The 19,732-nt window shown below is 41.3% G+C and overlaps 1 protein-coding gene across 1 annotated transcript in view; it reads right to left on the reverse strand.

The window, feature by feature from the left end:
* Positions 1-19,732, reverse strand: part of MAP3K13 (mitogen-activated protein kinase kinase kinase 13) — a 77,979-nt gene that overhangs the window by 41,845 nt on the left and 16,402 nt on the right. The window contains exon 2 of the mRNA XM_009323988.1: positions 11,674-11,819. The gene's annotated coding sequence lies outside the window, so the exon portion shown is untranslated. The remainder of the gene's footprint in view (positions 1-11,673; positions 11,820-19,732) is intronic.

A 19,732-nucleotide genomic window follows, 5' to 3' on the forward strand; every position in this document is an offset into this window, starting at 1 on the left:
AGCCACCCCAAAAACACAGGGCTCCCCCGCCAGCTGGGAGGGCTGCGTGCCTCTGTACTACGTGTGCAAGGAGGGGGAGAGGACACTGAAAACAGTTTGTTCATAACTGAAATGAAGCTCTTGGGTAAAATGGCATCACTGCTGCCATTCCGCGGAGAGGACCAGGCGAGGACATCCTCTAATGCCTTCAAGTCATTGCTCCGGCGAGTTTCTGCCCCTCCGTACAGCTTGGATAACAACAGCATATCAAATAACAGCCATCTGTTATACGAATCAGAAAAGGAGTTTATCATCTCTCTGGCTTCTTTCAGGATTACAAACTCTGGGTATTATTATTAAAATAACTTAATATAAGTATGTACTGGAAGGAAGCTGCAGGGAGAACAATAGGAGGCTTGTATTTGATTAGTGATGCAAAAGCACCAACAAAATAAAAATAGGAGCACTAACAAAATCACGCATTCAGCTCTCAAACATTCCCAACAGCGGGCAGACAAGCTCACAACATCAGAAACAAAAATCGGAGCATGCACAGTTTCACACTTGCGGCCACGTACGAACGGTGAGCACAACATCCATGTATCACAGCCGACCAGCCATTTTCATTTCATTTTCAATTCCATGCCAATGAATATACTTAATTCTGCATACCAGATGCAAGGGCACAGGGTGTCATTTTGGACACGCAAATAGATGGCAATGGGCTGGTGAACGCACACAAGAGCGGCTGTGATTAACTTGGATCTGGACAGAGGAAGAGCACAAGTTTTGCCTTATTTTAGTATCTTTGAAATATGAGGGAAGGAGTGGAGGGATGAGCATAACCAGGAATTAAGGTCAAGGTTTCAAATAAAACCTAGGCTGTAAACTATGCAATTACACCATCTCAGGGTTTACCAGAATTCATCAATCTGGTCTCTAAAACTCCTTGTAAACAATTTGTAGCCTCCAAATTATTAAGAGCCAGAATTTCCATATTTTCACCACGCCTTTTCCTAGCAAGTAGGAAGCAATTAAGTCAAAATAGAATGTCCCAAAACTTACTCTGGTGGAGCACATCTTAAGAGAATGTCTGAGAAAATCCCACCTTTCCTCATGGAAACTGGGTAACATCCCAAAATAAACCAGGACTGGATGTAACAACAGTGCGGATCTGGGTTTAGAAAACAAGGATTCTGTGCCACTTGGTATCATGTGAGCCAGCACCACTGATACTAGCTTGTGTGGAGGGAGAAGGGCAGGATGCAAGAGCCTTCCCGGAGACTAATAAAGCCATACCTACAGAGACAATACTTACCTAAAAATGTACTTATATGAGGGAATAGGTAGGTGTTTGCATGTATTAAGACAGTTTATTTTTTTATGCATCTTTGACATGGAACAAGGAACGGACAGCCAGGGCAGTACAGCCAGTTATTCCCTTCTCCAGTTCTGTTATGCCAAAAGACACCGCTGGGGAGTCACTGGACTCCTACATCTGCTTCTCAGCACATCTCAGCACAGTCTCTTAGTTGTACCATAGCATATTACTACATACTATCACTCTACCAAAGAGTTGCAATGATAGGAATGTATTAGTATGCTCTGAATTCACAGCAGACACAATAAATTGAGCTTTATAAAGCTGGCCAGAGAAAATTAAAATGAATGCAAATTTCTTGTTACCTACTTTCAAGATCAAAGAAAGTGCAGGTTAACTTTTGCTGAAGAAATATCTATTCTTTAAGAGCTAAAAGTCACAAAACACTAATAATGAGATTTCCACCCAGACAATGCAACCGCTACAGATTGAGCACTACTATACACAAGGAGCAGCAGGCGTGGAGGTATAGTGAGACACATCTCTTCAAAGGCATCACATCGTGTCACGATTTCAAACCCCAGTTGCATCAGGTTACTTAGTTCAGAGGACCTGCTCTGACTCCCTGCCTTCCCTTCCCCTTCCGAGCCCAACACTCTGCCTTACAGCCGACCTCACCACCATGGTACGAGAACAGCAGCTTCCAGATTTCCCTGGCATTTTCAAAACAGAAACAAAAATGGTAATTTACTCTCTTACCCTAAAGCAAAAAGGGATAAATTCAGGAACTAGAAGGGGGAGCACAGTACCACATGCAAAAAGTGGAAGAAAAGGAGAAATATTGCTGTAGAACAAGAAAAGGCAGAATAAAAATAGAAAGGAAAATAATTTTCAGGGGTTTCCAAGGGTTAACTGCAGTAACATTTAAAAAAACACCCAGCAGGGAAACTAAGTGGGAACAAAACCCCAGGAAGACTCCCGCAGAGGAAAAGAGTTTGCATATACAACTTAAGATTTTCTTCTCCCTGGTGACTTGGTTCAGCATACCACCACTCAATTTCACCTATGCCTCAACAGCTCAGGTTAAAATTTTCAAACGCAAAGGTGCTGAATTTAAAATGCAAGATAACTACTTTAACTCATTATGAAAAAGAAAAACCAATCATTGGCCTAAAATTGATGTCTGTTACAAGATTATGTTGGTAGACAAACAACAGCATTAGAAAGCAGGATGGTTGCAACCAGTTACATACTTTAATAGTATGCACTACATTTTGATGCATCAGTGGTGAGTAACTAAGTTGATCAATATTAGAAAGAGAAATTATTTTCCTCCTTCTCATTCAGACAAAAACAATGGTAAAAGCAGGGAAGTCTGTGAAGTATCAGATGCCCAAACAAGATTCTATGGATAAGTTTAGTTCAGTATTAATGTGAAAATAGAAAAAAAAAAAGTGTACAAAGTACAACAAGGGTATAAGATATAAAAAAAACCCCGAAGTTCATAAGGTAGCATACAAGTGCTAGTGAAAAGTTTACAGGTAGCAGGGTTTCTGAAAAGATATACGAGTAATGAAGTAACTAGAATGTTAGGAGACATAGCAGGCAAAACTGATGGTAATGGGTGCAACAAAGAAAGCTAGAAGTATTTAAAAAATATCTGCCATATTTGAAAAAGACAAGATAATTAAGTACTTTCAAGCCAATTAGTAACTAATAGGAATGTTATACGGCATCTGCTAGGCATAACATTTCAAGTTGGCACATCATATTAATTTGAGCCCAGTCCTAAAATAATCATTTAACAAGTTCTCCAATCCTGTGACCTTCAATTTTAGTAAATTGGAAAACCATTAAAATTGCAGAAGACTGAGAATAACAATATTATGCTAATATTCAAAAATAGCATATGTTTGCTATTTATAGGCCTTAGTAACTCGATGCTGATCTTGGGCTAAAATCCTAATACAACTTTTGATCGGAAAGGATGGTTCTGCTGCATTGGACCAAAGGCTCATTCATCCCAGCATCCTGTCTCTGACGGTGGCCAGTAACAGACACACAGCTAAGCAGAAAATCAAAGCAAATGCCTAACACTTCTGTGGCATATTCCACTAAGAAAAGCAGAAAATTAGAAGAGAGATGAAAGTGTCTCAAAGGCTAATTTCATAATTATACATCAATAAGGCTGTTTATAAATATACTTTTATAAATCTACTCAGCACACACTTGGAGGTACAAGAGGGACTCCACTGTGAAAACTTTCTACCTGGATGAATAAATAGGTGAAGTGAAACAGCAAATGATTCTCTAACAGGAGAAAGCCTAGGTAAACATTTGCATAGATAAGATGGCTAAAGGGACATTTTATTGTGAAGTTCTAAAATCTGTGAAATCTTTGATCTACTCTTCCAACCCTGTAGGCATACATTCCTCTTCTGAATGTTCTAATCTTCAGCAGTGGGGTGGGTGACAGGAAGGAAAAAAAAAATCATATTTAAACCAACAGATCTTCAGGCTTTTAACCAGAATCTCCCCAGATCTGAGACTTTGAGAAGTCCTTCCTGCAAAGGCAGATGAACAGGACTGCAATTTGACAGGACCAGAGCCAAGAGCTAGGAGTCAAGAAGCGTGACCAAAAGAAAAAAAGTCAGTCAAAGAGAAAAAGTCCAAAAGTGGGACATGTGCAATGCCACTGAGAACAGATGAGCTGCAATTTGAGTCAGGGACCCTAATTATAAGCCCTGTTTTGTAAGGAAGTCTGCTTACAGCGGGACAGCCACTTTGATTTCAGACCCCGTTCCTGCCTCGCTGCTCTTGTGGCAGCTGCTGAGCCACCACAGCCCAGAACCTGTAGCTAGAAGATGATACCCCCACCGATTAAGGTGTTGCCTTTGGGGTAGGATGAAGCTAGGGTATACATTTTGGTGACCAAGTTGCTGCTACAGAGGCAATAGGGCTATCCCTAGAACAAGGCTCGGACCCTCTCAGATCAGAAACATCAGAGCTGCCTCTGCCCACAAAACAGCATCATTAGTGAGCCAAGGTGAGACATTTAGGTCTGCTTAAAAATGAAAGCAGAGAGCTGGAGATGGCTACAGACTCATAGGTATGCAATACCCTGAGAGAGCGCTACCCATATCTTCAAGTGGCTACCCAAAAGATATTCAAACTCACTCACGGACACTTGTACCACCACCGTACAGTCTTCAAATGAAAGTGCTACCCACTTCTGTTACCAAAGTGAGGCTTTTTACAGCAATCTTCCATACAGTTGCCAGTTGTTTTTTTGACTGAGTGTGCTCTGCAAGATATGATGGGTAGGAGTACATAAGACTATAAGATTACTTCCTTTAACCCTGTATTGCCTTTAGCAACACTCCAGGAACTGAAGAAAAAAGACACTAAAGGCACTAAAAAATGACAAGACAAAATGCACTATGTCTTCCCTTGTTTAAGCCTGAGGCTGGTATGGATTCTTTTTTAAGGAGTTTCTGGGTGGTTTTCCCAGCAAGCCTACTCTTTCCAGATGAGCCCTGCCTTTCAGACTCCTCACCACGATAAAAGTCTGTGTAGTTTTAGGAGAAGGCATGCCACTACAACGTTAAGAACATGCACTGATGAGGCTGGGGAAGTTCAAAAGACTACCCTTGCAGATTTTTACCTTCCTGAAGGAAGACAGCCCAGTTCCTCAGACATAAGGAAAAGCTCTGGAACTCCATCAGGAAAGAAAACGCTGCTACATAAGAGACATTAGAGCCCATTTCCTTGCTGCTAAAAAGGCAGTTAATGCAACAAGTGAGCAACGGTCTTCCCAGATTTACAGTCGTCGTGGCCAGCTGGCAAGAAGCACAGAGGAGACACGTGAAGCAGAACGTGCACATAGACACCACCCTTGCGGCTGAGGTAGCTGCTAATTAATGTCCTCCTCCTTGGGGGAACTCTCTGCCACCTGAAACTACATAGACTCGGGCCACATCCTTTCCCTTGGTCAGGGGTATGTGAGGGCACTTACGTTTATCTCTTTCCAAGCTGCCCATCTGTTTGTACAAAACCTGTAGGAATTCCGTTATCTTAAGACCTCCATCTCTAACACGTGGTTGAAATCAGACAATAGGTTGTAAAATTATCAAGGAGAGGATGAACAAACAGGAAGTCAGCCTAAATACAGATAGTCAGGAGTAAGGTAATACAACTAAAGAGATGAAAATGTGTTTATTTGCTTATTTTTTCCTCTAGAAATCATTTGCAGAAACCCTTAGCAGAGGCCCTGTGAGAAAAGCAGATCTATTTGTTCAGGGAAACAGTCACAAAATAATGTTCCTCGCAGGGAACATGCCAAAATGAAGTCTTCCATATCAATAATTAACTCTTATAGAATTGCCAGCAGTGAGAAATACTGCAAAAGAAGAAAAAATAAGTATGTATAATTAGCAGTTATAAGGGACACTTTTAAAGCCAACTGAGCTACAGTCACCTTTCCTCTCCCAGGTTAGGAGCCTGCAAAAGAAATGAGAGGCACGGCAATGAAACCTCAGTGTTAGTGCCATGTGGAAAGAAAAGTCCTATAATTTATGTTATTTTCACAAAAAGGCATATTCCCCACAAAAAGGCATGCATAAATGGGAAGCTATTGGGGGGAGGAATTAATGAAACTGGAGAAGTGATTAAAAAATGCAGTACAATTCCCCAAGGTCAAGTTTTGTTCAGAGGAAAAAAATCACCTGCTGTGGTGGGCTGACCCTGGCTGGACACCAGGTGCCCACCAAAGCTGCTCTATCACTCCCCTCCTCAGCTGGACAGGGGAGAGAAAATATAATGAAAAGCTCATGGGTCAAGATAAGGACAGGGAGATCACTCACCAACTATCGTCACGGGCAAAACCGACTCGACTTGGGGAAATTAATTTATTACCAATCAAATCGAAGTAGGATAATGAGAAATAAAACCAAATCTTAAAAACACCTTCCGCCCACTCCTCCCTTCTTCCTGGGCTTAACTTTACTCCCGATTTTCTCTACCTCCTCCCCCATCAGTGGCACAGGGGGACAGGGAATAGGTGTTGTGGTCAGTTCATCACACGTTGTCTCTGCCACTCCTTCCTCCTCACACTCTTCCCCGGCTCCAGAGCGGGGTCCCTCCCACGGGAGACAGTCCTTCATGAACTTCTGCAGTGTGAGTCCTTCCCACAGGCTGCAGTTCTTCATGAACAGCTCCAGCGTGGGTCCCTTCCATGGGGTACAGTCCTTCAGGAACAGACTGCTCTAGCGTGGGTCCCCCATGGGGTCACAAGTCCTGCCAGCAAACCTGCTCCAGCATGGGCTCCTCTCTCCACAGGTCCTGTCAGGAGCCTGCTCCAGCATGGGCTTCCCACAGGGTTACAGCCTCCGTTGGGCATCCACCTGCTCTGACATGGAATCCTCCACGGGCTGCAGGTGTATATCTGCTCCACCGTTGACCTCCATGGGCTGCAGGGGGACAGCCTGCCTCACCATGGTCTTCACCAGGGGCTGCAGGAGAATCTCTGCTGCGGTGCCTGGAGCACCTCCTCCCACTCCTTCTTCACTGGCCTTGGTGTCTGCAGAGTTGTTTCTCTCACATATTCTCACTCCCCTCTTCAGCTGCAGTTATGCAGGTTTTTTTCCCCTTCTTAAATATATTATCACAGAGGCACTGCCACCGTCGCTGATGGGTTCTGCCTTGGCCAGCAGCAGGTCTGTCTTGGAGGCAGCTGGCATTGGCTCTGTTGGACACGGGGGAAGCTTCTAGCAGCTCCTCACAGAAGCCACCCCTGTAGCCCCCCTGCTACCAAAACCTTGCCATGCAAAACCAACACACCTGCACAAATATAGAAACAACTGCTGAGCAGCTGTTCTGTAGATAAGGATTCAGGATAGAGAGGATCACAGACTGAGCACAAATTATAAATTTCAAGTTGTCACAAACAAGGCAATTTCCATCCATTGACAGGAGCTCAAATTCCCAATCTACTCAGTTTTGATAAAGCCTTTAGTAAAGTCCATTTTTGGGTTAGGCTTGTCAAGAAAGTGAGAAACCACGACAAAACTACAAGAAAAGACAGAGAGTTAATAATGTGAGCTACAAGGGATGAGCGAGCTAACTCATTGAGGTTGCCTAATCTGAACAGAGTAAAAAGAGAAGGTAAGATTGAGATATGATATATTTCTATTAAATATAGGAAGAGTTTCTGCAAAGAAAGAGGAAACTTATCCTCCACATCTGTGGTGACTAGAAAAAGTCATGAACTCAAACTAGAACAAGAAAAATTTACTTAGGCCGCTAGAAGAACTTTTCTAAATGGTAAACATAGTGAAGCACCAGCCTAAGGAAGTCATGTTGTCTCCTATATTAGGAGGTAAAGGAAAAAAAAAATCATCTCACAAGAATTGTCCAGCAATAGTGATGATGCTTTGATGCAAAGGGTCAAGGTAATCTTCTGGAACCTTTCAGGCCTCTTTCTCCTATGAAGATATCAAAGTACTGAAAGCTCTGCAGCAAGACCAGAAGCTAAAAAATTAATCTGATCTTTTGCAGTATGAGGTCTTGCCGAATTAAATCTTTCCATCCTTGCTACAGTTACACAACCTCTCTGAGGAATATTATTCAGATTTCTACCAAAAAACTGCTGAAAAGCCCATTAAGACAGCAGAATTCAAGCATTTATAAGTTAGAGACTGCCAGAATAAGACACTATATTTAGTACTAACAGTTTTCTCTGTAGTACTATGATAAAGTTCCTTCAAGAACAGTGATCAGCCCTATGTAAATATTCTCAAGACAAATAAAACCTGCTCAGCATCTTCCTCCCAGACTAGTGTCAGTCATCACTAGTATCAGTAGCTTTTGCTTCAGAGCTTACTGCTTTTTTTTCCTCTCTCCCAAGAGACGACTTCTGTTTCCCCACTGGTAAATGCAGACCCTAGAAGAGTCCTCTTGATTTGTCTGAGGTATCATGACACAGAATTACTCACTTCATGAAGAGTTATGACAACACTTTAAATAGTTACAATCATGATTAACAGATTTTTGGTCCAGAATATTCAGACTGAGAGCACTAACTTGTCAGCAGTGGTGATTTTTTGATCCTTGTTTTCAAGCACAATGTTGGACAATGCAGTATGATGTAGAAGGCACCCCAAAGCAGGACGCTCTCAGGAGATCCTGTATGGCATACCAAATACTTGATTTCTGAACTAAGTCATAGAGCTGTCCTTAATGGACAACCAAAAATTAAACAGCCTTCACCAAAAGGGCACATAAAAGTTAGCTAATGTCCTAATACTCCAACTGAAACCATCAGCTTTGTATTGCACAAGATTTGCCCATCCAGGGAAAATAAGCACCATGTTAGTAAATTCAAGTCATGGCTAAGAGAGAAAGGATGAGTCATGTTCAAAGACGTGTCAGCTGAAGCATTAACCCTGGGACCTTCTAGGACAACTCTTTCACAAGAGTGTTTTATAACCTACAGTCCTCCATAAGCAGAGTAAAAAAGGTGACTGCACTTCCCTTCAAGCAGAGAGATGTGAGCCTGCTCAAACTCATTTCCCCCATATTAGTAAGGAAAGGTTTACAGAAAGTGCTTGTATACTTTTCACAAAAGATATAATACGCTGGAGGAAAAAAACATGACAGACTACATGATTAGAAGCTTCCCTGGTTCACTTGCTCTCCCATTACATGCCATCTACTAAATGTCATAGTCCCCCTTACGAGCTATACTTTCTATCCTTAAGCCACTACTATGCATATAGCACTCCAATATAGACTGCCTGGTCTACTAACTGGAAAAAATAAGATAAATAAGAAGCAGCAACGTTGATGAAGCAACTGATGAATTGTTGTTGATGAAGCAAGGACAGGGTAGTTCATGCACTAATTGCTGTCATTGAGATGAAACCAGGTTCAAATCAAGACAGAATTTAATCCTTCAGTAAAATACTTCACCTTAATTATAACTCGTAAAGAGAGAGAGCTAGAGTCTAAATATATGGATGCTCTGCCTCTACGGCACCCACCACTCCTCTTAGAATGGGTAAAAATTGACAGCTTTTATATTAAGAAATGAATCCCAAAATGTAGCTCCATCTCACGTCTTCCTGCAATCCCACTCAGAGGTGACTCAGTCACCTCCTAAAACTTATGTATCTGTAGCTTTCTCTGCATTAAGTATCTCATTATGACAAAGATCATACAAATGTAAAGAAAATGTATAAAACGAAACCATTTTCAGTCTCCTTGAGTGAAGCAACTAAATGTTTTCTTGCATTATGCATATATACGTTCACTAACTGAAGAAAATTTTAGATAATTTTACAGTTAAAGAGACAGAAATAAGTGATTTTTCAGCTAGCATCTATAAAGAAAACAAGAAACAATTTTTTAAAAAACATTCCTCTAAGCTTAATTCCCAAAAGATTACAGAAGTTTTATATAATTTGCTCCTTTTCAGTTCTTCACACAGATATATGCATATATTTGGTAACATACAAGTTTTACCATTTAATTTTTAATACATAAAATAGGTATAGTTAAACTAAAAAACTGCATATATGACACAGATTCAACAGATGATATATTCTTAGGAATAGCAATATCCAAAACACATTAAGTGTCATGCTAACATCGAAGGCGATATAATTACAAAAAAAATCACAAGCTCACACAGATGCATTAGAAGATTAGAGAATATGAGACAAAGAAAGAAACCTCCTGCCATTTACATCAAATTTCAAAAGTGACAGCAGACCATAAAGACTCACTTGAGGTGAAGAATAGTACACTTGAAGACCAAAGGCCATTTTAAAGCTCCTAACCCTGTGTCCTAAGTGGTCTCTCTGTCATGTCCAAAGGTGTTCTTACACAGCTGGCCACTCCTCAAAAAATGAAATTGTAATTAGTCAACAGGATCAACCTGTCTGAGACTGGACTCCTTGTCAGTCAGAGCTCTTTGCCAAATACACAGAGACCTTTGCCTCACGGGGAGCTCCCTGAAGAAAAAAGGCAAGTTTTCTTGGAATATGAACTAGAACGCTTTCAGTAAGGGAAACTCAGAGAGACCAGGTCAGTCAGACTAGAAATAGGAAGCGTTTCTACACAACCCTCCCTGCCTGCTGTGCCTTGTTTCCAGGCTTCCATTTAGCCCTCAATGTCCGAGTTGCAGCAAACTCTGTACAGTGCTATCTGGTCCCTAGGGAAGTTTCTCATCACCTCTGAGGACTGTCTGCTTCTCAGTGTTACCCTAGTCTCCCTGCACGAGCTGCAGGCTCCTGGCTGTCTACTGCATCTCTCACTCCTTCCTCCTCCCCTGCCCTGCTCAGCCTCCCAAAGCTTCTCTCCCTGAGCCGAACCCGGCTGTTCCCAGACAGCAGTCACCTCCTCCGTGATGCAGGCTCTGTCTTCTCAAAGACAGGCAGCACAACTGTGAACAGAAGTACAAAACAAACAAATGCTGTCTACCACAGAAGTGCCAAGTTACTTTTTAATGAATCCCCCTTCACTAAAACAAAATGGGCTGTGCGCTTGCTAAAGCAAGTCCCTGATCATGCCTGATACTTGCCAAAGGGAAGCATCGGAGGCAGGACACCAGAGATGCACAAGCTCTGCACTAACTATGGCAACAGACATCAGACACAGAATCAGCAACAAGTGAGCCAGCTAATCCAAGTACCTATGCAGAGCAGTTACCTCCAATAGTAAAGTTCGACACTACATTATTTTAGAAATTATGAACAGCTGCTTGAAAACAAACAAATAGCTAAAAACATATAGTTCTTACATTATTGAACCTATAACCTGCTCAGATTTCAAAATGAACCACGACTCTGCATTTTCTGGAACTTTGCTGGTGTCTCTACTCCAGCTACAATAGCCTGGATTCCTGTGAGGACGCCTGCGTTCTCCAGCCAATCACCAGAGTAAGTACAATGAAAAAGTACTTATAACAGTAGAAAAATAATATATCAAAGTTATCCCCTCACAAAATCAATAAACCTCAATTAACAGATTCAAATGCTTTCAGAGTTCAAGTTATATTTGAAAAACATTGTAAGATTAACTTCAACTCAGTCTATGCAAACACCCCTTTGGCACTTGTCCCTCCCCGTTCACTCACATCTGAACTGGATCCCGTCAGGTGTCTGCAACTGAGCTACTGCAAGTGAGCAAGTTCAGCAGTGAAATGGCTACAGACACAATATAAAACGAGAATGTAAACTTACCTCATTCCTACCACTGAAAGGAAAGCATACCTAAAATTTAAGGACAACTGCAGGAGTAAGTGCATTACTGTTTCACATCTTCTCAAGTTTCTGACTAGTTACTACGGTTTAAACATCAACAACTGCTGATACCTGATCATTTTTCCAGATGCACTGAAAGCCCATGTCCTCTTGGCTTACTGCACATGTGCCTCCTCTTCAAGTCAGATAAATCAAGCTGTTCTCTGAAGTTGCACCATGAGTAATGTTTAAGACAGTCCAGCACTGAATTCTTCTCTCTAGAAAGAAGAGCAAGAAAACTCAGAATCCTATTCAACAAAAATGTATTTAAAGAAATGCTCCCGCGATCTACCCGAAACATCCCATTAGCACATCCTGATGTTACATGGCACATTTAAATGCAGCAGAAAACATCAAAAATTAAGTATGCACTTCCAAAAAGAGGCTGGGAGTAGAAAAAGACCTCAACACATTTAGTACATCCTTTCTTAGCACAGGCATACACTCTATAATCCTTTTACAGTACAATTTTAACCTAAATTAAGCAAGCAGCTCCAGTAAAAGAGCTCAGAGCTTTCCATATTACAAAATTACATCATCCAGGATTGGATTAGATTTTAAAATAATGTACTTCAAGATAATCTATTAATGACTTTTTACACTTAATTTTCTACCTAAACTCCAAGTTATTTATTTTCCTAATTTTAAGCAAATTTTAGGAGAAGCATAAGTTATTACAGTCCTCCTACATATATACAACTCATAATACCATTATTCCTCTTGCTATCAGAAACATGCAAGCAGAGACACAACAAATACTGAGACTTCCAATCCTGAGCCTACAGCATGTTCTTCCCACCCCACAAAAATGTAAAACGCTGCAAGACTTAGCCCGGTTCTTCATAAAATTAAAAATAATCAATCCCTTGAAATTACAGAACTGACTGATACTAGCCTTTAGTTGAAAGGCTAAACTACCTGGTCTTAAAGAGATGAGCTCTACCTGCAAACATTGTTTTCCTTATGTCCTTAATCATCACAGATACAACAAGGCTACCGCAACATTGAAGAAGGGATTCAGTAATACCAGCACAACTGTCTTGCCAGAATTAAGAGACTTTAGACAACAAAAGCTAGCTGGTCTTGCAAAAACATAGGCACCATCTGCCTCATGTTATGTACCACATGCAATTCAGCTGGTCTCAAGACCACTCCCCAAAGTTTGGGAAGTTCAGCATATTCCTAATCTTTTGCAGCAGTAGGAGTAAGCATCACATATTCCCCTCCGATGTCAAAACTGCATACATCAATTTAACCCAAGATTAACTTTCAGGATTATTTAAGAAATTATGTAGGAAACACAATAACGAGATCTATAACAACAATCCTTAGTGAGAAAGAAGATGCCACCAGCACTCCTGTATAGGAGATAGCGATGACTATCAGCGGGAGCTGTTTGTTTTCTAGGGGTCCCCCCCACAGAGCAATTCACCCCACACTGTTCACAACCTTTTCTGCTAGCTGGACATTAATATTCTCACACATTTAGTTACTGGCAGTCACATATTCTGAAGCAGTCACTTTCAATGGCAACATCAGAAAAACAATCTCAAAAGGACAGCTGTAAATTGGTTATTACAATTATACATACAACTTAAGAGGACAACAGTTACATTGTGTTACAAGAAACAAACATCAAAATCTTGTATTTAAGCAAAACAGTTCACAATTATAGAAGCTGAATAATTTCTATTGAATATGCCTTAAAAACTACTGACCAAGGAGTAGCAAAAACAAGTCCTGCAAAACAAATTCTCAGTGCTGATAGCTTAACTCAGCACACATTTGCTGGTCTTTCACCAGCACTGTAAGCCTTGTCACACCACTGTAATTTCATTTTAGCACTGTATTAGTTCTCTCTATCTTCTCCAATTTGCCACAAAAACAGGAAAGGTAATTCCACACTCCCAATAAGGGGAAGCTTGTGAAGTCAAGGTTAGGCTACATTCAGAGCCTATATTTGGTCAATATATAGGAGAATGATTATGATATAGCAATATTCTTGCACAAGAAAGTTTGCCAGTACCAGTTTGCAATCACTGTTGCCCTGTACCAACCCTGTATTAACCATTTATTTACAGAATAATTTCCAGGTCAATCACCTTCCTGGAAGCAATACATCGATATGGGCAATGACAGACACACAACTGTAGTAAATCTGTTCATCCATTTACACCCCTCCGCCATCAGCCCCAGAAGGTAATTCTACCAGTGCACCAAAGCCTCTTGCTCTGCTTTCACGTTGCATTATTTAAGCAAGTGGCAATGCTCCTCATGGAGGACTTCTCCCATCTTACTCAACAGTTTGCAGAGAAAAATAAAATCCCCAAATCAGGTAAGTCAGCAGAGCTCTGCTGTATACTACCTCAAGTTGAAACAACTGGTCATCAATACCAGCATTATTCTAGTAGGAGGTGGTGCCCAAGTAGTTTTACAAACGCACCCAGTCAGCAACTCACTGGCACCAGTACAGCGGCCACACGGACACGTCCTGAGAGCGAGATGGGGACACAACACGAGCAAGAGTAAGACATGGCATCCATATTCCTTGAAGTGCAGACGTTTGACCACTCCAAATGTTCATCAAGCAGATGAACATGTACACACCTTGTTACAGACCATGTCAAACACCTAGCAAAAAACCTTCTAGAAACTGGAAACATACCACAAAGGTACATCTTTTAATACCTAATTAGCACACTGCTGAGAACAATGTTTATTAAGCAGTTAATAACTCCTTCCAACAGAGGTAAGGAAGGATAGTTTAAGATTAAAACCAGAGTAAATATACATACATTTTAACAGGTTTATTAGACAAACTTTAGAGTTTATACTTTTTTTATATATTAAAAATGTAAATATTTGCCTTTGTTTACAAGAAAATTACATGGTGTTTCTATTAAATCAATGAAAAAGAGCCCAAAAAGCTAGTAATTACAATTTTTACCACTGTTTTAAGACAGGAATGGTGCATGTAAACACACCAAGGTTTATTTTCTTGCTTAAAAAAACAAACATTGTAAGTAGATACTACAGATGAAACAATAATACAGACTTGAGAGAATCAAAAACACACAAAACCAGAAAGATTGTATTTGATTACATTATAGTTTTAAACACAATTCACATACATAGAAAACAGCACATAAAATCGGAGAGTTGTTTGTAAAAAAACATAGAATCATAGAATACCAGGTTGGAAGGGACCCCAAGGATCATCTGGTCCAACCTTCCTTTGCAAAAGCACAGTCTAGACAAGACGGCCCAGCACCCTGTTCAGCTCAATCTTAAAAGTGTCCGATGTTGGGGAATCCACCACTTCCCTGGGGAGATTATTCCAATGGCTGATTGTTCTCACTGTGAAAAATTTTCCTCTTGTGTCCAATCGGAATATCCCCTGGAGTAACTTGTACCCATTACCCCTCCTCTTTTCCATGACTCCTTGTAAAAAGGGAGTCTCCATCTTCTTTGTAGCCACCCTTTAAATACTGGAATGTGGTGATAAAGTCTCCTCTAAGCCTTCTTTTCCTGACACACTAGATGCCCAAAGTTGGCAGAATGCCATTGGAATAAATCATTGAATTTCACATGAAAAAATACAACCTTCTAAGGACAGATTTTAAAACATGCGATAACTGCTCGTAAAGGTAGGAATTGTCAGTACCCTAGATGAGAAGGGGCTTCTGGGGCCGAAGGACTTTTACGACCAGGTGAGTTTAGCTCTTTCTGCACTTCCATTTACCGCCACCTTTTCTAGTATTCTATTGGCTTTTAACACTTCTTTCCACATTCAGCCTGAAAGATTTTATGGGTCTATAAGCCAATATAGAAGACAGCATGGTGTATCGCAGGTTTAAGCTCTTAAAAATGCGTAAATGCACTTACCCACTTGGTAAAAACTGTTAATGCGAATAGAACAAATACAAAAACCAAACGTATGTAATACAGAAATCACACAAACTGGAAACAGGGTTACAAAACATACCTGCTGATTGGATTTTTTTTTCCTCTTTAACATAATCACCATGGACCCAAGGAATTTTTTTCAATCTAGTATTTCTCATCCTAACAAAATATCAGCAGAATTCTGAGTATTTGGATTCAAACGCTAACCCCTGCAGATGGATTTTGTTTAAAGAACTGAACAAACAAAACATTATTTGCTTTGAAATTCTTCTACTCATGGTGAAAGCCGAGCTGTACTGCAATCAATAGGACTGTTAGCATTGTTTTCCACAGAGCTAGAATTTCATTTCCTGTGTCCAACTTAAGATCTGTTAAAGATGCTGCTAACCACCATAACACAATTTTGCACTCTCACAATCACATCTATAGTTCAAAACAAAATGTTTTGTGCAAAATAAATACTTACAGGGAAGGGTGCATAAACAGCGTGAAACTAGCAGCTGGGGCCGATTTCTTCAGAGCGTAAACTTTGTCCCCAGCCTGGTTGCTGTGCCTGGATTAATGCTGTTCCTGTACGATACCCAGGCCTTGAAGCCTTGGGAAATTCCTATCCCAACTCAGCAAGGTGGCAGGGTCTGTTATTTTAACTGTTGGCTGGTAACAGCTTATCAGCAAGTTTTCAAAGGTTAAACTCAACACATTTGCATGGCAAAAATGCAACGAAAGCACAAGGAAAACGTTGAATTAGTGTTCCCTCTCCTGCTGCAGGTCCCTCCAGCAAGGGCCTGTTTCATGCACCACAACCTGCAGTGCAACACAGCAAAGAAAGTTGAACCAAAACTCCTGTTCAAAGAAATTGTAACTGAAAATGTCTTTGGAGGCCAGTGAGAAAGCAACAAAAGTGCTTTCTTTCAAAGGAGGAGCTTGCTTTGCCTGCTACATTCCCACTGTCTGCTACACAGGATGGAAAAGCTAACCCAAAACCTTTAAGTCTAGTCCTTAAATACAAGGCAATTTTATCACTGTTGCCAAATTTATCACTGACACCACAGCTCTGTGACAACTCACTGGAAAACAAAAACCAAAACAAAATCTTCAGTTTAGGTCCTGCTATGATTTTTGATTTCTATCCCAAGCAAACTACTGAACCATAAAGGGCTGATGCAACTTTAAATCAGAAAAAAACACAGAGTTACAGACTCATTACTAATTCATCCTGGCTGAAGCTGCATACCAGCAGCTGCTGCCTCTCTCAATTAACAGCAAATATTGAACAGTATTGTCATTTAACGGTGTTTACTGCCTGCTGCCCTGTCCGCTGTCACATTTTCAAAGCATTCTGGCACAATTTAAAGTATCAACATTAATAAACAGAGCTTAGTTTAACCCCTTATGTATCAGCAGAGTTCACAGCAGAAGTGCTTTACTCACTTTATACATTCATTAGGTGTTTGGCAATAGCTGAAGCCCAAAGATGCGAGGTGCCACCAAAACAGTACTTGTAATTCAGAGGCCCACAGGGTGCTTGGCTTCCGCAGAAGTCTGAGCACAAGTGCAAAAAATTATGGGAGTATCTCCAGGAGAGCAGCTCTCTTCATAAATGAACGCCAAAAGATGAACCAAAAGAAGAGAAAAAGGAGAAGACCACACATTCAGCCTCTGTTGCTGAAGATTTTAAAACAAAAAAACCCAAAACAAATTAAAAAAAAAAATCAAGATACAGCCATTCCGTGGGGAGATCAGACAGACGCTGTGATTCCTGATGACTCCATCTCTGCACAGGAAAGTTAAAAGAGCCCACATTTGCACCCTGTCTTCCTACCCTCTAGTGTGCCCACATCCATGCTGCCTTTTGGACAGACTGGTTTTAAAGCAAATGATTATACAAACAATGCAATCAGAGCAAGCAACTGGAAACAATGCACTTCTCCCACAATGCCTCCGCAGGTACTTCAGCAGCCTACTTGCTCTGTGGTGTCAAGTTTGCTGGAAGCCACTCATGTGCAAGCGACTGTACATATTTTATATTTCATTTATACAATGTGTTCCCAGCAAATCAGCAGGCAGTAGCATCTCAGAGGCTCTCCCATGAGCTTACTGCCAACTGGGCCAGGGCCAGTGTGCAGATACCAGCGACCTAGAGAAGAGAGGGGATGCTGAGCCGGCCGAATTAGACTGCAAGGTGCACACTGGCAATTCAGATACTACGCGAAAAGATCAAGCAGCTTCTGTACAGAATTTATTACAGTAAAAGCTAGAATAACACCATTCAAGCTGATATTGAAATTGGAAGAATTCACTTATTTCTGAGGTATTGGACCTTTGTACTAGGCCTTCTGCAGAGGTAACTGCATTATAAGCATGGGAGTTCCAAGAAACGATGCTCTGAGGGACATGTCAAACATGCAAGGGAATGGCTTTGCAAACTGGACAGGTAAAAGTAGTCTCGAGATCTGGCCAGGACTTTCTGAGCCTCTGTGAACATACTCTTCTTGGTTTAGCTCATTTGGCTGCAAGTCCCCTCATTTTCTCAGGTCCCCTCTATCTGTATCATGTGCAACTCCAATACCCAGTCTGGTTTGTTAGGAGGACTCGTTCCCTCCAGGTTCCTCCACCACCTTTGTGCCGATAGTGTCTGAGGTCTTCAGATATATTAGGTGATATGACTAATACCTGCCATCTGTTCATTGTTACCTTCTCTCTCTCCTCTCCTGAAAAGGAGTCATCAGTGAAGTGCTTGTTCTATTTGATCTATTTTAGGAGCGTGGGCTTTTAGCATCCATGCAGCACTGTTTTAAGCTAAAAAAGTAAAACCAAAGTAGACCATGCTCTTGCAGGGAAGACTGAGCATTTGCAACATCCCTTAGGTCCCATAAAAGTCTCTGACTAGGCTCAGAAACAACCCTCTCTTCTGCAAAAGTTATCTTTGCTCCCAGCGTGTCCAAGAAATAGAACCACTGCCCAGGTTTCACACCAGGCTTCAGGCCACAGAAGACCCTGCAGATAAGATCCAAGCCTTTGAAGGTACCTGACTGCTCTCCGCAGAAACCAAGCCAGTCAAGACCACTTACAGCGTCAGTAGGTAATATGCGGCAGCATTGTGTTACCTGGTTTGAGGAATAAGGAGCTCCTACTCAATTACACCACCTCAGTATAGACCACTGAAAACAGAAAAAGGTACAAATAACTGAGGCCAGATCTCTGCCCATCAGACTGGGATGAAATCTTCCAACTCACAGGGAATATTAAGCATTACTTATACCGACAGCTGCTCCTCATAAGATACAGTTAAGGAAAAAACAAACTGGACACACAAAGGAAAGATGGCCTGGAAGGGAGAGAGGCCAATGAAGGATAATTTCACTGTATTTTTTGCAGGAGCTGTGTCAAAGCGCAAAGAAAAAAAATCATCACACTGTAGGAGGCTGAAAGACTTGAGATGGAGCAGTGAGGAGTCCCTGGCCCCATAAATGTTTAATTTGAGCAAAGCAGCAGATTCGTAGTAAGCATAGTTCTTTTGCTGCTGAACTGCACACTCCTGCTTTGATTTCTAAATGACACAAAGTGAAAACGTAAGTATGAAAATAAAATAGGAGAAAAAGAACAGGGAGATTTTTATACCTAGCACTACAGATGCAGCATGCACAAGCCAGCAACCCACTCATCTCTCTCCCTTCACTACTGCACAACACAGCAGCACAAGGGTTAGCAACATATACAGAGCTCTGAAGTAGGTACCTCAATTTCACAGCTTTGATGGTTCACTGGGGATAACATCACCTGAGAACAAGAGCTATTGCACTGCACCTTAGAAAACAGCAAGTGCTGCAAATCTCTGACTAAAGGCAGCGTTTTGCCTGCTAAGAAAACTGTGAAACTGTAGAAGAAGAGAATGAAGACACGTGGAAATACTGAAGAAAATGAATCCACAGAGCCCTGGGAGCAGAAAAGGGACCCACCTGGAACTGTTCCTCTTGCAACACTTCCCCTAAAAGAAGGGCTGATTTTCTCTCTGTGCCGTTTCTCTTGCAAATAAAACCCATCAGTAAGGATCACTCCGTCCCCATCATTTAAGGACTACAGAGCCCTGGGAGTAGCGGTAAGGGACTCAGGAGCGCAGGTAGTTTTTTCATCAATCCTGCCAGTCAAAGGGAAGGGGTTTGAAAGGGCCAGGCAAATCTGGCGAGTCAACAAATGGTTACGGGACCGGCGCCACAGCCAGGGG

Source organism: Pygoscelis adeliae, unplaced genomic scaffold (assembly GCF_000699105.1).
Source record: "Pygoscelis adeliae isolate BGI_AS28 unplaced genomic scaffold, ASM69910v1 Scaffold485, whole genome shotgun sequence".
In the NCBI taxonomy this organism is placed as follows: domain Eukaryota; kingdom Metazoa; phylum Chordata; class Aves; order Sphenisciformes; family Spheniscidae; genus Pygoscelis; species Pygoscelis adeliae.